This window comes from Phyllostomus hastatus, unplaced genomic scaffold (assembly GCF_019186645.2).
Source record: "Phyllostomus hastatus isolate PE091 unplaced genomic scaffold, TTU_PhHast_1.1 phas_contig_29, whole genome shotgun sequence".
In the NCBI taxonomy this organism is placed as follows: domain Eukaryota; kingdom Metazoa; phylum Chordata; class Mammalia; order Chiroptera; family Phyllostomidae; genus Phyllostomus; species Phyllostomus hastatus.
This window is the reverse complement of record NW_025333835.1, coordinates 29,249,679-29,265,948: the sequence shown is the minus strand read 5'-3', so window position 1 is coordinate 29,265,948 and position 16,270 is coordinate 29,249,679. Positions and strand designations below refer to the sequence as shown.

The 16,270-nt window shown below is 42.4% G+C and overlaps 1 pseudogene; it reads left to right on the top strand.

Moving 5' to 3' along the window:
* The first annotated feature begins 13,181 nt into the window (after positions 1-13,181).
* Positions 13,182-15,924, top strand: LOC123818721 (annotated as a pseudogene).
* The last annotated feature ends 346 nt before the right edge of the window (positions 15,925-16,270 follow it).

The following is a 16,270-nucleotide window of genomic DNA, read 5'->3' as shown; positions in this document are numbered from 1 at the left end:
CAAGATCCTCTCTCAAAATTTTCATAAAGGGAAATCCCTTCATACTTACTTATCCACATCTACTGTCTCCCAGATACTGAAAGATAACAAAGATGAGTAAACACCCTAGTATGTGGTTGAGAGAAAGACACATTCACAAATACTCACAACAAAAGGTGACCAGTGCTTTACCAGAAATATGTCTGTGACATCACTGCGTCACTGGGGAGAGGAGGCTAACTTTAAGATTGGGAAGAGGTGCAGGTTTTTTTTTTAAGAAGGAAATTCTCCTTTTACTTTTAAAGATTTTATTTATTTTTATAGAGGGAAGGGAGGGAGAAAGAGAGAGAGAAACATCAATGTGCAGTTGCTGGGGGCCATGGCCTGCAACCCAGGCATGTGCCCTGACTGGGAATCGAACCTGCGATGCTTTGGTTCGCAGCCCAAGCTCAATCCACTAAGCTATGCCAGCCAGGGGAGAGGTGCAGGTTTTACAGAGTGACTTGAGAGCTGGGATTGGGAGAGCATCTGGAGTTCAGCAGCTGTGAGAAGGTGAAGTGTTCCAAGCAGAAGCGTTTTGTTGAAATACAAGGCATGATGGTGGTGTCCGCTGTGTGTGAGTGGGAATGGGAGTGGATGAAGCTGCAAAGGAAGGTTGGAAACAAACCCTGGGGGTTCCTTAGACATCCTAAGAATGGCAGATTGTTTTCCTACCCACAATTTGTGTTCATGGCTTGTATTTATACGTACATCCTCCTTTCAGTAGGAAAGTCCTTCGTAAGCAAACACTATAGTTTTAATGTCCTCCTCTTTAGAATAAATTTGAAAGCCTCGAGGAAATAATAGGAAGAGCGTAGCATGGGTTTTTATCTTTTCATAAGCAAGGGTCTTAGAGTATTTCATTCAACACTTGCCACTTTCCTGGACTGAGAGCTGTGGGGGTGGGGGAAGAGTCTGGTTAGATCTGTAGAATTTAAGAATTGAAAAAGACCTTAGAAGTCAATTTCAGAAGCTTTAGAACCACCAACCACTGGACGAAGCTGGTGGTCTTATGCTTTTTCCACTGGCATTAAGTAGCATATACACTGTATGTTCTGTCCAAGTGCTCCGTTAAAAAAGGATACTCATTACGGTCGAGAAAGGTTAGAAAGCCCTGCATTCTAGAGCTCTGCCTCAAACAGTCACCAGTGCATTAGAATTATAAAGACTATGAGGAATCCTGCAGGAAACAGTCCTGTAACATTTGTTTAAACGACCATTTCCCAAACTTACTTAATAATAAAACTATTTCTTTAGAAACTCCAATTTACAATCAGCCTTTTTTCTTTCTCTTGTCACATAGCATTATTGATTTTAAATTGCCCTTCAGACTCATCAACTTTCTGGTTTCTTTCTTTCTTTTTCTTCTTCTTTCTTCCTGAGACATCTTGATTTTATTAAGTTAGAACAGAAAGGAGGTGATCACTCATATCACCCTATTCTTTTTAAAAAATTTCTTTAGTGATTGATTTGAAGAAAGAGAGAGATGGGGGGATTTGTTGTTTCACTTATTTATCCATTCTCTGGTTAATTCTTGTATGTGCCCTTACTGGGGATCGAACCTGCAACCTTGGCATTGGGACAACTCTAATGAATTGAGCCCCACCGTCAGAGCTTCACCCTGTTCTTTAGCAGCGTACTCAGCTTATATTCATAGTGGATACAAGGGCTGCCCATCTCAGGAATACAAAGAGAATTCTCCCTTCTAGTGTTTCCTCGATGTTCATCTTTGTCAAACATTTTTTTTTCCTGGCCACTCCTTTCCTCTGGGCTCAAGTATTGCTGAGAGATGGTCCCTCTTACCTAATTGTCAGGTAACCATGGTGACAATAAGCAAAATGTTAACCACCCTGTCTTAAACACAGAACTCTTCTGTAACAGAAGGTAACAGAATTCTTCATTTCCAATTCAAATGGTCTACAGAACTGCTGAATAAGCCCTTCTGTAGGATGCCAAATAAGAAATATAAAACTATTTCAAGTTGAAATATTTCACTTTTAAATTCAAAGTGAAAATAACTTTGAGTCCAGTGGAAACATTCTAAATATCATCATAATTAAGGGTACCACTGTACTAAGCAGAAGAATGTTAAGGCACAGATGGAACTGCTTGAAAAGCCTCAGAAGCTTTCTGGGCCTCTTTGAGACACAGCAGCTCATGATGGCACATCTTGTTCGCAGCTCACATTGCCAAGTTTTTATGACTCACCAAGTGGCTTCACAGACATTTTCTGATTTTAACCTTGAATCTAATGTGAAAGCATGTATCATCATTATATGCCCTTTGCAGTCAGGGAAATCAAAGGTCAAAGAGGTGCAACAGTCTCCCGAGGTCATTCTGCTGACCTTGGATGGGAATGTGTTCAGTGCATTTATACCACTACGGACCCTGGGTGTAGCAGGTCCCTTTCTGGACCTCAGGGTGCACAGATGGGAAAGGTAGGATCCTGGAGAGTTCCAATCGAAACCTGACTGTCTGTGGTTGTAGTACTGTCTCTGTACTCAAGCTGGGAGTGCAGCTATGCAACCAGAGCAGCCCCAGTATCCCCAGATCCTCAAGACACCTGGCTGCTCTGTGCTGCTCCTAGCAACCGAGGTGGCTGCTGGTACCCAGAAGCTCTAGTTTGCTTCTGGTCATGGTCTAGGCCTGTCGATGTTACTTTTCTTCAGAGTTGACCTCCACCCTGGTTGCTAGAGGCCTGGGAACAAGAAATTCTGAAGGACTTTCAAAGGGTCCAAGATGTGTTCCTAGGTCTAGCCGTGATTCTTAAATATCAGAATCTCAGAATCACTCAGATGGCTCATTAAGTTGCAGTTTGCTGGGCCGCTCTCCCCAGAGTTTCTGACTTAGTGGGTCTGGAGTGAGGACAGAGAACTGGTGCTTCTTATAGGTCGCCAGGTGACAGTGGTTCTGTTGTCCGAGGACCACATTTTGAGAAGCTCTGTCCTATTGTCTCTCCCTCCCTAGTGAGCTCTCCTCCCTCCATTGATTTGCTTTGGCAAGAGTTGAAATATTACTTTAGAAATTAACTCTTGAGTCCTTCCAGAATTTAGGTATTACCTCTTCTCGTACATCTTGTTGCTCAATTCCAAAGTGAGGGCAAAGTACAAATGCTCAGTCATGCCTGTTCGGTCATGATATTGCTTTTTAAGCTTTAAGTATGTAGGCACTTCAACTTTCTTGTCTATAAAAGGGGGTGATGTACCCAGCCCCATAGCTTACACAGAGATAAAAACCCATATTACAAAACCCATATTAAAAAACTTGAGAATTTTCACTTTAAAAGTTAATGATAAAGGGGCCAGAAGGTACAAACTTTCAGTTGTAAAATAAGCCATTGGGATGTAATGTATAGTATGGTAATTACAGTTGATAATACTGTATTGCAACTTTGAATGTTGCTGAGTGTAAGATCTCTATCTTACACTTCTTCATCACAAGAATAAAAATTGTAACTATGTTTGGAGATAGGGGTTAAAAAGACATTGTTTTGATCATTTTGCAAAATATACAGATACCAAATTATTATGTTGTATACCTGAAACTCATATAATGTTATATGTCAATTATACCTAAATGCAAAAAGAAGGTTCATGATATAGACATAAAAATCAAAGTGAGGTCTTTCCCTACTGTGTCATTGACTAGTTACTGGTATAAAGCTACTTATCTAAAAATATACGGCAAGAAAAAAGCAGAATCAGATATAAAATTCAGGCCAATTCATTCCCCGTACAGATTTCCCCCAGGTACACTACTCTACACAATAACAATAGTAGATAAATACTCAAGTGGGGTTTGCGAAGCCTAATATAGAACCTGACAAGAACTACAGTGATCCATCCGCTCCTCTAGGTATCTGTTTCAATGGTTCCATTAGTAATAGAATTTCTCCTCTGGATGCATAATTGATAACAAAATAAAAATAAAAATAGATCTTTAATCTAAGTATCTGAGTACAATACATATTACAGTGCAGCAATCATTCCTGCAAAACTCAGGGGTGTGATTTCATTATGCCAAGTTTTAAATTCCCTTAAAGCTCATCGATGAGGCTTTCAGCTAAGTTCAGCCTGAGAAATGTTTATGTTTGCATTTGGGTGGTTAACTCCCTCTTCTGTAAGCAAGGTTCTCCTTCATTTCCAAAAGTAATCCTGTCAAGGTCAATATTTCATCCCCCTTTAAGATAAATGACTTAACTCTAAGAATGATAGCGAGGCAAGGAAAGACATGTGCTGATGGTGAGAATGAGGCACGTGAAGAAGTCACCCAATGGTTTCGATAGGGAAACCAGAGGAAATGACTTTATGGAGACATGGTTTGCCTTTTTCTAAAAATTGGGCTTTGAACAGCATAGAGCTGAAGAGAGTTTACTTGAGGCAAAAGACTTCATAGGATAGTAGCAATTTTTTATTGACAGGCCAGCAAAGGAAATGCAATTTTGTTTGATTCAGATCAATGATCATTCAGTAAGGGCCCATGGTGCACTTGGCAGTATTTTAGTCACCGGGAATGCAAAGCTGAGGAGGGCCCAGCCTCCGTCTTCAAGTCATTAAAAAAGTCGTGTTGCAGTGATTCCAAATGAAATGGTTTCAGTTTCATGTTCAGACTCACATTGCCAGAATTCAGCACGGATCACATTAATCAAATGTAGACAAAACAATACAGGTCAGGTCAACTCAAGTCAACAAACACGTATCAGGTACTGGGCACTTAGTGCGGGGTAGGAGACATGCAAGGAGCACATGAGGAACAAGGCACCGCCTTCAGATGGTGATGGAGCTTTTCATAAGAATGCCAGGAGGAAAATGAATGATACAGTGTGTGACAAACATTCTGTCAGGGAAAGAATCATGTATGATTTCTAAGAAGTATATTTCATCAGGAGCATCTATGTCTTTCCAGCATCTGAGTAGGGGACCTGAGTCTAGTAAACTCAGAATGTGCTTCAGCATGAGGGACCAAGGAGTTATGTCTTATGATCTTGTTACCTTCAGAAATAGGCCCAGCTTTTGGGGGGGGGGCTCTTTTTGAATATATTTTATGTGATGATCAGTGCTACCTAGTAATTTTGACTGCTCTGTTTCTTGGCTTCATCTCATAAATATTAGAACAAGAACAATAGCTTCAGTAAAAGAATGCCATATGACAAAGATAAAAGGAATATAAACTTTCCTAAACTAAAAAGTTCTAGGCTTAGCATATTTTAACTGACATTATCGTTTGTCATTTGTTCCCCACTTGGGGATATTACTATTGGCTCAAGTGAGAAGTAAGTGTTGATAAAACAGCATGAAATTAGAAAAAGAGATGAGATTTTTCAGATCATGTGAGACCAAAAGATAATCTGGAATAAAAATATCTGACCATTCCTTCCTCTATGTTTCTGCTCTACTGTATTCCAACATTACACCACGTGCCTGCCATAGCATTTGCTTTTTGACAATTTCCCAAGAAGTCATCCCACGTCTAGAGATCCATACAGAGTCGAGCTCGTATATGACTCTGAATGAATGGTTGTTAAAACTCTTCACGCCTGGGAAGCATAAACAGTTGGTGGGAGAGAAAAACCAATGAAGCACATTGTGTGGCGTCTTTACACCATGTTTCTAGTTAAACTGCCAATCAGTACTGGAGGAAGAAAAGACAAGAAGAAAAAAAGGCATGTCATATTTTAAAATGTATTGGAAATTAAGATTGGAAGGAATTGTGCCCACATTTTAAATCTTTTTATACACTGGGATTATGGGTGAAGTTTTCCATATGTCTAAATATGTTCTATAATTTCCAAATTTACACATTTAGTATGTCTTAGTTTTATAATAACTTTGCAAATTGAAAAATTAACTATATATGTCCCCTTTCCTTTGGGCTGCTAGAGAAATTAAAGGCAGTATAAAAACTATGGCAATTACACAGGTTATTGTTTGGTTGAGTTTTAATGAAAAGTTAGGCCAGTAATCTGAATGAAATGAAAGTGTGTGAATAAATGCTGTCTCTGCAAAAAGTAGTGCCAATTTACTGTGTTTTTATTCACATTTATTATAATATCACCGAAGCCAGTAATAAACAATACATTTATATTTTTTCCTAAAGTATAGATTAACATTTTCCCCTGTTGCACAAGATTTTATAAAAGAAAATTATAATTTAAAGCACAAAATGAATATCATTTGCAAGTAAAAACCATAAAAAGTCCTGGGGCTTATATTTCTTTAATGTTGGAAATATTTGTTAAAAGTTATATTTCCTAGTTTTTTATATTTAATGAATATGACTTTGCTTCCAGAATCTCTGATTTTTTATATGCTCTCCAGAGCACTTATCAAAGTATCATAAAAAAATCTGTTTTTTCTCATTTTTAAATCATTTTTACTTTTCAATATGGTTGACACACATTATTATATTAGTTTCAGGTGTACACTCCAGTGATTAGATATTACATAACTTTCTAAGTGATCATCCCAATAAAACTTATACACATCTGACACCACACATAGTTATTAGAATATGATTGACTATATTCCCTATGCTGTACTTTACATCCCCATGACTATTCTGTAACAACCAATTTGTACTTCCCAATCCCTTCACCTTTTCCTCGATTCCCCTAACCCCACCCCCACCATCTGGCAATGGTCAAAATGTTCTCTGTTTCTGTGAGACTCTTTCTGTTCTACTTGCTCCTTTATTTTGTTTTTTGTTTTTTTTATTCAATTGTTGATAGGTATACATTTATTGCCATTTTATTGTTTATATTTTTTATCTTTTTTTCTTAAAGAAGAACCTTTAACATTTCTTGTAATACTAATTTAGTGTTGATGAACTTTTTTAGCTTTTTCTTGTCTGGGAAGCTCTTTACTTGTCCTCCAATGCTAAATGATAACTTGGCTAGTTAGAGTAATCTTGGTTGTAGGTCCTTGCTTTTCATCACTTTGAGTATTTCTTGCCAATCTCTTCTGTCTGCAAAGTTTCTTTTGAGAAATCAGCTGAAAGTCCTATGGGAGCTCCCTTGTAGGTAAGTAACTGCTTTTCTGTTGCTGCTTTTAAGATTCTTTCCTTGTCTTTAACCTTTTGCATTTAATTATGTGTTTTTGTGGGGGTCTCTTTCGGTTCATCTTGTTTGGGACTCTCTGTGCTTCCTGGACTTGTACATTTATTTCCTTCACCAGATTAGGAAAGTCTTCTGGCATTATTTTTTCAAATAGGTTTTCAATTTCTTGTTCTCTCTCTTCTCCTTCTGGCACTCCATGATGGGAATACTGGAATGCTTGAAGTTGTGCCAGAGGCTCCTTACACTATTATCATTGTTTTGGATTTTTTTTCTTTTTGTTGTTATGATTGGATGTTTTTGCTTCCTCATGTTCCAAATCGCTGATGTGATTCTCAGCTTCACCTATTTTACTATTGATTCTCTGTCCATTATTCTTCATTTCAGTGTATCCTTCATTTTTGACTGATTTTTTTATGCTGTTGAGGTTCTCACTAAGTCAGTTCATTGAGCATCCTTATAACCAGTGATTTGAACTCTGCATCTCATAAATTGGTTGTCTTCATTTTGTTTGGTTCTTTTTCTGCAGTTTTATTTCATTTGGTTCTTTTTCTTTCATTTGGGACATGTTTCTTTGTCTTCTCATTTTTATCAGCCTCCCTGTGTTTTTTTCTATGTGTTAGATAGAGTTGTTTGTCTCCCAGGCTTTGTTGAGTGGTCTTATGTAGTAGGTCTCCTGTAAGGTCCAGTGGAACAGCCTCCCTAATCACCCAAGCTGGGTGCTCAAACTGCCCCTCACCCCCTCTCCCATGTGGGCTGCATACATCCTTCTTCTGTAGCTGAGCCTTAATTGCTGTTGGCACATCAATGGGAGGGATTTGTCTCCAGGCCAATTAGCTGCAAGGACTGGCTGCAACTACTGACCACTGACCTCTATCACCATGGAGGGTCAGCTGTGCAGGGGCCCAGCCCATACAGCAGGACTTACTTCACTGGGGCCCTGGGGCCTGCTGAGTTCACTCCTTAAGTGTTGCTTCTGGAGGTGGTTGGGTGGTGATACTTCAACATGGTCTGAAGCTGTCCACTGGGTGCGCTGGCTCTAGGGCCTCCTAGGAGATTCAGGCCAAAGGTCATGTCCTCCTTCTGTTCTACCCAGGGCCACAAAACATGAGCTATAAAGTGAGCTACCACTGGGCTTGGTGGTACCCAGGTGAGGCCAGACTGTGAACCAAGGCTATTTGCTGTGAGTGCTGGGCCTGGGGCCAGTTAAGAGAGGTATGAGCATGCTGAGGTCAGATGCTGTCTGAGAGATTTTGGGAAAATCTGAAGCATGAGCCAAGACAGGGAAAGACACTGGAAACACTTTGGGTGGGTCTGAAAACTGAGTGGGGCAGGGCCTCAGAGAATCACCACAGTGGGGTAAATAGTATGAGCCAAGTTAATGGAATATCAGATATGGTGCCCACCAGCGGTCTGTGTGTATGTGTGTGTGTGTGTGTGGGAGGGGGGTGGTTCATTAAAGGAACAATGGCCTCTGCCAGAACTTCTGTTTGGGACAAAGCAGACTCTCTACCCAGATCACATTGTGATGCTGGACAATTCAGTTCCTTCCTGTATTTCTCTGGTGCCTTTTGAGCTGCTACCCCTGGGCTGGAGCTTAGAGCAAGTGAGCCTGAGTTTGTCTGTGCATGGGCCCATTGAGAGGAACTGCCTGGGACTCAAGAAGCCTTTGATTAACCTCAGCCTCACTCCTTACTAATTTTTATAGCCAGAAGTTACAGGGACTTCTCTTCCTGGAGAACCATTGGATCAGGATATAGTGGCTGGTGTAGGGGCTGGTGTAGGGCTAAGACCCCTTGCTCCTGAGATATCCCTCCCAATTTTTTTCTATCACATGTGAAAAATCTCTGTTACACATCTCTGCCCCTCCTACTAGTCTCAATGTGGCTTCTTCTTTCATTCCCTAGTTGCAGGACTTCCATTCAGCCAGATTTCAGGGGGTTCTGAATGATGATTGTTCTGTAGTTCAGTTGTAGTTTTGATGTGGTTGTGGAAGGAAGGAAGCAATGTGTTTACCTATACTGCCATCTTTGCACACCTGTTTTTAAATGCTTAAAACAGCCCTGGCTGGCGTAGCTCAGTGGATTGAGCTCGGGCTGTGAACCAAAGCATCACAGGTTCGATTCTCAGTCAGGGCACATGCCTGGTTTGCTGACCACGGTCCCCAGCAACCACACATTGATGTTTCTTTCTTCCTGTCTTTCTCCCTCCCTTTCCTCTCTAAAAATAAATAAAATTTTAAAAACCTTAAAAAATTAAAAATAAATAAATAAAAATAAATGCTTAAAACATATTAGTAGTAATTAATGTTTCTTTATACTTTTTATGTAACATTCAATCTCTGGAATTAATTTTGAAATTCATGTTCCTAAACTTGTAATCAGGCTTCTATTTAACTAAATTAATAAACTAAAACCTAATAAAATCTCAAAGGTTTTCAATAGTATTCAAGGGAAATGGTTTTATTTAAAGGGTACACTAACTTAGCTTGTGATTCCACCAATTTAGAAGTTATTTTGTCAGTACATTCATGAATGCTGGATAAAAGCCTGTATATATTAAGCATTGTGGGGACCCCAAAGCTTAATACAGAATAGATATTACTTGCAAGAAGCTTAAAGTCTAACTGAGAAAAATAAGACATGAAAACACATGCCATTTAAGATAGGAGAGAAAGCGATAAAGACTACAAGAAAGGCACAGATGAAGTGCCAGCGCTGTGGAAATAAGAGAAGGGACTAGAAGATTAGATGTCATATGAGCCAGAATTGGATAAGTAAGAGACAGATATGCAGAAATGGGTCCAACAAGCATTACAGTTTTGAGCTCTTATCTATGATATTACAATTTAGCTATTGGTTTACATGACTAGCCTGATTTTACCAGGCAATGAACTCTGAAAGCCAGAACCACGTCTTATCCCTTTCACATAGCCTCCACTGCTAAGACAATGACTGGAACTTAACACTGACACGAGTTTGTTCAATGTGGAATGGCTAGAATCGGGGGGAAAAGTCCAGCAATGGTAAAATCATGGACACTTCAGCATGGGGTGAAAGCTGAGTACAAGTGGTGATGAGTTAAATTTGCTGGGCAATGGCAGTAGGAAGAGGAATGGTGTAGGGACAAATAAGGGGTATCTGTCGGGGACAGCTATTAGCAGCCCTGGAATGTCAGGTTGGGACTTGACCTTATATGTAAACTGGGACCTGGCAAATAAGTCTGAATAGGGAAGGACATTGTCAGAGCTGTGGAAAAGATTTGGTGGCAGAGGGATGTGAGAAAACCATTGTCAACGGCCGTCTTGGTCCCTTCAAACTGCTATAACAAAATACCCTAGACTGAGAGGCTTAAACACCCAATTTTTAGTTCACACGGTCCTGGAGGCTGGAAAGTCCAGGGTGCCAGCAGATGTGGGGTCTGGAGGAGGCACACTTCCTTCTTCACAGACAACCTTCTTCTTGCTGTGTGCTCACATGGCAGGAGGGGCCAGAGAGTCCTCTGGAGTCTCTTTTATAAGGGAACTAACCCCATTCATAAGGGCTCTTCCCTTGTGATGTAATCGTTTTTCAAAGGCCCCCACCTCCTCATACCATCACACAGGAGGCTAGAATTTCAAAATATAAACTTTGAGAGGACCTGTTCAGTCTGTAACACCTGGCCAGTGATAATACTGGCCTGCAAAAAAGTAGAAATAGTAGGGATGGCAAGCAAGGGTGGTAGGTGGGGGACACCTGTCACATGTAGACCCCACCGCACATGGCGACTGGTCAATTTAAGGCCCACAAGAGAAAGAGGAATGCACTGTAACTGAAGCGTTTCTATCCCAGCGGCTGAGGACGAGCATGTTCGTCAGGTAGAAACACACAAGAGTGAGAAGGCTGAGGCCTCTGTTCTAACTGTGCTGGGTGTAGCATGCCCGACTTCACACAGCCAGCAAGCGCCTCCACCAGAGCTCGCTTTCAGACCTTCGGCCTCCAGCGGAGTGCTGTGTCCAGCACACAGTAGCCTCCTTATTCTGAAATACACAAATGATTGGCTCCAGTTTGAAAATCCACTATTTAAATAAATTTCACTTGCACTTTGAAATAGGTAATACATTCATAGGGACTAAATTGTGTCACCCCAATAATTCATATTCTGAAGCCCTAATCCCCAATGTAACTGTATTTGGAAATAGGTCTTTTAGGAGGTGACTAATGTGAAATGAGGTCATAGGAGTAGGGTCCTAATTCAACAGGATTGATGGCTTTATAAAGAGACAACCTCTCCCTCCCCCTCCTCCACCCTCTCTCTCCACACACACTGTGGAAAAATCACTTGAGAGCCCAGTGAGAAACTGTCAACGTGCAAGCCAGAAAACAAGCTCCCTCTAGAACCTGACTACACTGGCATGCTGAGCTCATATTTCCAGCCTCCAGAACTGTGAGAAAATTAATTTCTATTTTTTAAGCCACCCAGTCTGTGGTACTTTGTTATGGCAGCATGAGATGACTTAGTCACATGTTTCTAAATGGGGCAATAAGGAGCTTAAAAACCTTAAAGCTGAATTATCACACCAGCGGAAACTCTACTTTTTCTTTCAAGTAGCAAGTGTGTTTTTCATGTGCATTTCTGGTCTTAATGCAGGTAAATTACATGCTCTGAATCCTTCATTGGTGAGTAAGCTGCAAGATCCTTGGAGTAGAGCCTGTGCTTTGTCCACCATGGTGACTGGCAGCTAGAAGGCACTCAAACATCTTTTCCTGAGTGAATGAATATTCCTTGTTTCCCTGCCTGGGTGGTAGGACACCACTGATTTTACTCTGAGCAGAAACATCTCTCACCGTCCTCAGAGACCCAAATGACACCACAGGCTAGGGAATGTAGAAGGTGTAGTACATTCATCCTCAGGTTCTTTTCTCATTAAAAACACTTTCTGTGCTCAAGCAACCACACTAAAGAAGCAACATAAAACTGGTTTTATGGAGCTCACTAACAGATATGGAACAGCAGTTTTATTTTACAGAACTACTTTGGCCCATTCAGACACCCCCCCCCCCCCCCACGCAAACTGAGTATATGTGTAAATAACCCAAATGAAGAAAAACATTAAGTAATTCAGCAGAGCAAATAAGAATATTCTTTTACATCTATGTATCAAAGGAGAAGTAAGGTATGGCATGATTTTACACGACGCTAGGAAACAAACCTGATACTTCTTTAGATTTCAATGGCACAGTTTTACTCTATTTGGTTTTAATTTGTAGGAGGATATGAGCGATCCTATAATAGCACCGTGTTACAATTAACTACTGTGCTGAACATCACATAAGTATTTCAAGCCTGTGGCCTAACCCAGTGGTTCATTCCATGCCAGTGGCTTGACTTCAGACCTGCCCTAGTCATCAAAACCGGGCAGTTTAAGCTTCCTTCACATTAGTCAGAGACAGCATTGCTAGGAAACTCAAGTGTAATCTTTTTGAAATTGAAGGAAGCATGAAAAGTATGTGACTGCAGAAATTTACTGAGAGGACTAAAATGGCCCAATGTTTGAGGCTAATTTTGCAGGAAAAGATCAGGGAGGAGGCACAATTCACAATGATTTCTCAGAATATCAAATCTGGCTATTGCTGGAACGTCCTTCTGCGGAGCCATTTGTGAATGTTTATCCAGGGCCAGTCCCTGTGAGCGGTACTCACGCAGCAGACTGGTAGTCCAACCCTGGGCTGGGAACTAACAAGCCATTACTGACTCATTGTCTATTCATTGTAGATTGTTTCTATGGAGGATTTACAGAAACAATACCAAGGTGGCACCAAGGTGGCTATCAATGCTGTTTACATACAATTTAGAGGAATAAACCTGCAGCTCTGCCCAGGCCGGCTTGCCTCGAGGTCCTGGGGAGCAGCGTTCTAGTCCTATTGTGACGTGATTGTTCCGCCGCAAACTGCTCCGCGGAGGCCTGTAATTGGAGCGCAGGTTCAAACTGGATTGCTGTGTGTTTTGGAACGCAGGGGTCATTTCACATCGCCGCCTCTCAGGTCTCCATTGCAGGAGAGCGAATGGAGCTGTTATCCTTGATTGTGAAGAAAATACTCAGAGTCTGTACTCACGGACACACACGTTACCCATGTCGCCTTTCATCACCACGAGGCGGAGGGTAATGTGAAAATACAAAACACTTTTTTGAGAAGGGCAATTAAATATTTACCAGCCGTGTATCACGGAACACCGGCTTTACGAGCTAAAAAGTGGAGACTGGAGGGAAGTTAACAGATGAAAAAATCCAACAATTAGTTTTGCTTCCTTCTAATAATGCCATCACATGACGGCGACCTCACTCTGGAAGCCCAGAAGGCCTATGGTCTTTATGTTTTTAACTCTAGTGCTGTGTGAACTCCGCGGAGGTCCCTGGATAAAACACCTTCTTACACGTCCAGCTTCTTTTCAAAATCACCAAGTAAGTCTTCAAACTATTAACAGCAACATATATTTATTAAGGATACTCTATGCTTGGTGCAGGGCTGTTCTGGATAGTGAAAACGTGGGACAAACAACAGCCCCGTGGAAAGAATAATAAAAACTTCAGCATCTGATGCCAAAAGCGAATTAACATTTTTCAGGTCTTTGCTTCGGTCTTTCTAAGACCCACGAAAAGCAATACTTAAAGGAGGGCGAAATGAAAGGGAAATTCTGTGCGCCAAAGAGAACGTCATGTTAGAAAGTAAAGAAATCATTAAAAAGCAAACAAAAAAAACCCCCTCACAATGTGGATATATTAAAACGAGAGGGAAGTAAGGAAAACGAGGTGGTAAGAGAGAAAATGAGGGTGCATGGAGAAAGAAGAGATACTTTCCGCATCAGAAAAGGAAACTGAGCGCCGCCAGCGCCGCAGCTGCAGGAGCGGGGCCCCTCGGCGGCTCGTGCACGCGAGCGCGCCCGGCTGAGCCCAGCTCGTCCTCAGCCGCCGGCCCTGATCCTGCGCGGGTGCCGCCGGAGCAAGCAGGCGCGGACTGGCGGGAGGGTGGTTGCCGTGGGTCGCAGCCCGCGGCAGCCCCCGGGCTCCAGCCCGGGGCCCCAGCCCGGGGCCCCAGCCGGGCCTCCAGCGGAACCTCGGACGAAGACCCGCCCCAATAGCCCCGCGAGTCTCCCCATCCCGCTTCTGCGGGTTGGGGCCGCGCGTTGCTGCTGTCTCGGCTGGAGCAGGCTTTTACTTTTAGCGGGATCTGTCCTGTGACTTGCCTTTATGGCCCGGTCCAGGTGTTCGGTTTTACCATCGGCCAAGGCCAGCCTGCCCAAGGTGCCTTCTCTTCGCGCACCCACCCTCGCCCCACTGTCAGTGCAGGTCACTGTCGGTGTCGGAGGAAAGCAAGGAGAGGAAAAGGGAGCCCGAACCTTGCTCACAGCGCATCTTAGCCGGGAAGACAGGATGGTGCACTTTTTCTCCCGCGTTCCGTTGTGATGCCAGAAAATCTGTAAGCTTCGTAATCAGCCCTTCAGGTTTCTCTTACATTTTTGTCAAGAGTTCCACTTTCCAGATCCACTGAGCATTCGCCTTGACACTTGTTAGCATTGGAAAAGAGAAGAAAAACAAAACAAAACAAAAACGGCCTTCGTTTAACGGAGAGTGCCCTTTCAACCCTGGAAGTTGATCAACAACGCCTCCTGTGAGGAAGTGGACGGCTGCCCTGGCATTCTGCTTTCTGGATCTCAGGACGCTGGAAAGTCAATTGTGAATGGACACCTGATTAACCAGTTGTTCAGCTCTATTTCCTGGGCCAACTATTTGGAATGTGATCTGGAGCAGACAGAATTTACTCCTCCCATTGCTTTACTAAATATTACAGAACCAGTCCTGGGACCACCTTTCACCCGCCAGAGGACGCCATGGAAAATGGAATACTTTGGGAAATCTGCTTGTAAAAACAACTAAGAATTACGTTCGAGATAATAAAGTGTGTATTCAGCTCCTACAAGAGAGAATCCCCTCTTATTGTCAACACAGTGGTCTGGGGGACAGGCTGAGAAGTTTGGCTTCTCGTTGATCCGATTCAGTTGCTGTCTGCCAGCCACGGTGCGCCGTTCAGTTCTGGCTGAAGTAAATCCACGCCTACTCCCCACCCCAGACCGTGTAGATGACATGGATGGCTTGTACACAAATGAGCAAATCCAAAGTCAGGAGCAGAGGTTTCTACCTGGCAGAATCTGCAGACAATTTGGAGTTTGCTGACGAAGTAAAGGAGAGTCCGGTTGTATTTACGGGCATAAGATGATGTGCATCCGGTTGGTCTTTGTGTTTAGAAAAACTTCAAGACGGTAGAGTCACCTGAGAGTTCTTCGTGACTTGGGAGTGTTAGGTTACCTTGGCCAGCTGCAGCTCCCAGCGCCAAAACTGCTTCATGTCTTACATGGTCTGACACCCTATCGGGTCCCTTTCAATGCAGCTGCCCTCAGATTTTTCACACTGATGTTGCTCGTACCCATATACAATATTCTCTGAATGTCAGCTGGGTTGGTCTTTGCAAGATCCCAGATGATGTTAGAGGACATGCAGTGGGCCCGTCCTGCTTGTCCAGACTCCAATCTGCGGTTGTCTGGGGTTTGAACTCTGCAGAGGGATTGACATGGAGAAGAGGCTTTACCATCTCCTCACACCTGTGCCCCCAGAAGAGCTAAGAAATGTGAATTGTCTGCTGGTCGTTTGCACGTCCATTCCACAGTGTGTTCTCAAGAGCCAGTGTAGGCATGAGGGGAATACTCTACATCAAGGCAGATTATAATCTTAGACTTCCTTGAGCATCTGGGAAATTGGAACAAGAGAAACTGAGGAAAAGTGTAAAGAGAAACTGCACCCAAAACCTAAATTCTATTGAAAATCAAACCAATGCTTTTCATAAGGGAAGAAAGCTTGACTTCGTCTCCAGCCTGACATCAGCAGAAGGAGGGGCTTTTGTGTCTGCGAACAGCGCCCTTACGTGGCAGTGCTTCCTACATAGATCATGGACATCTATAGCAAATTTAAGTCCCTTCCTAAAGCCACATGTCTAGTTTTGCCCTAGTCTACTGTATGGTTCATCATCCATGAGGTTTTATTTTCTAAAGAGACAATAAAGCAGCAGGGAAGAGGTTGCATGCCATTGGCAGAACACAGTAGATTCTTTAAGGACCTGGTTGTTGGAATCTGAATAAAAATGGGGAGTCTGGGCCCACATAAGTGAA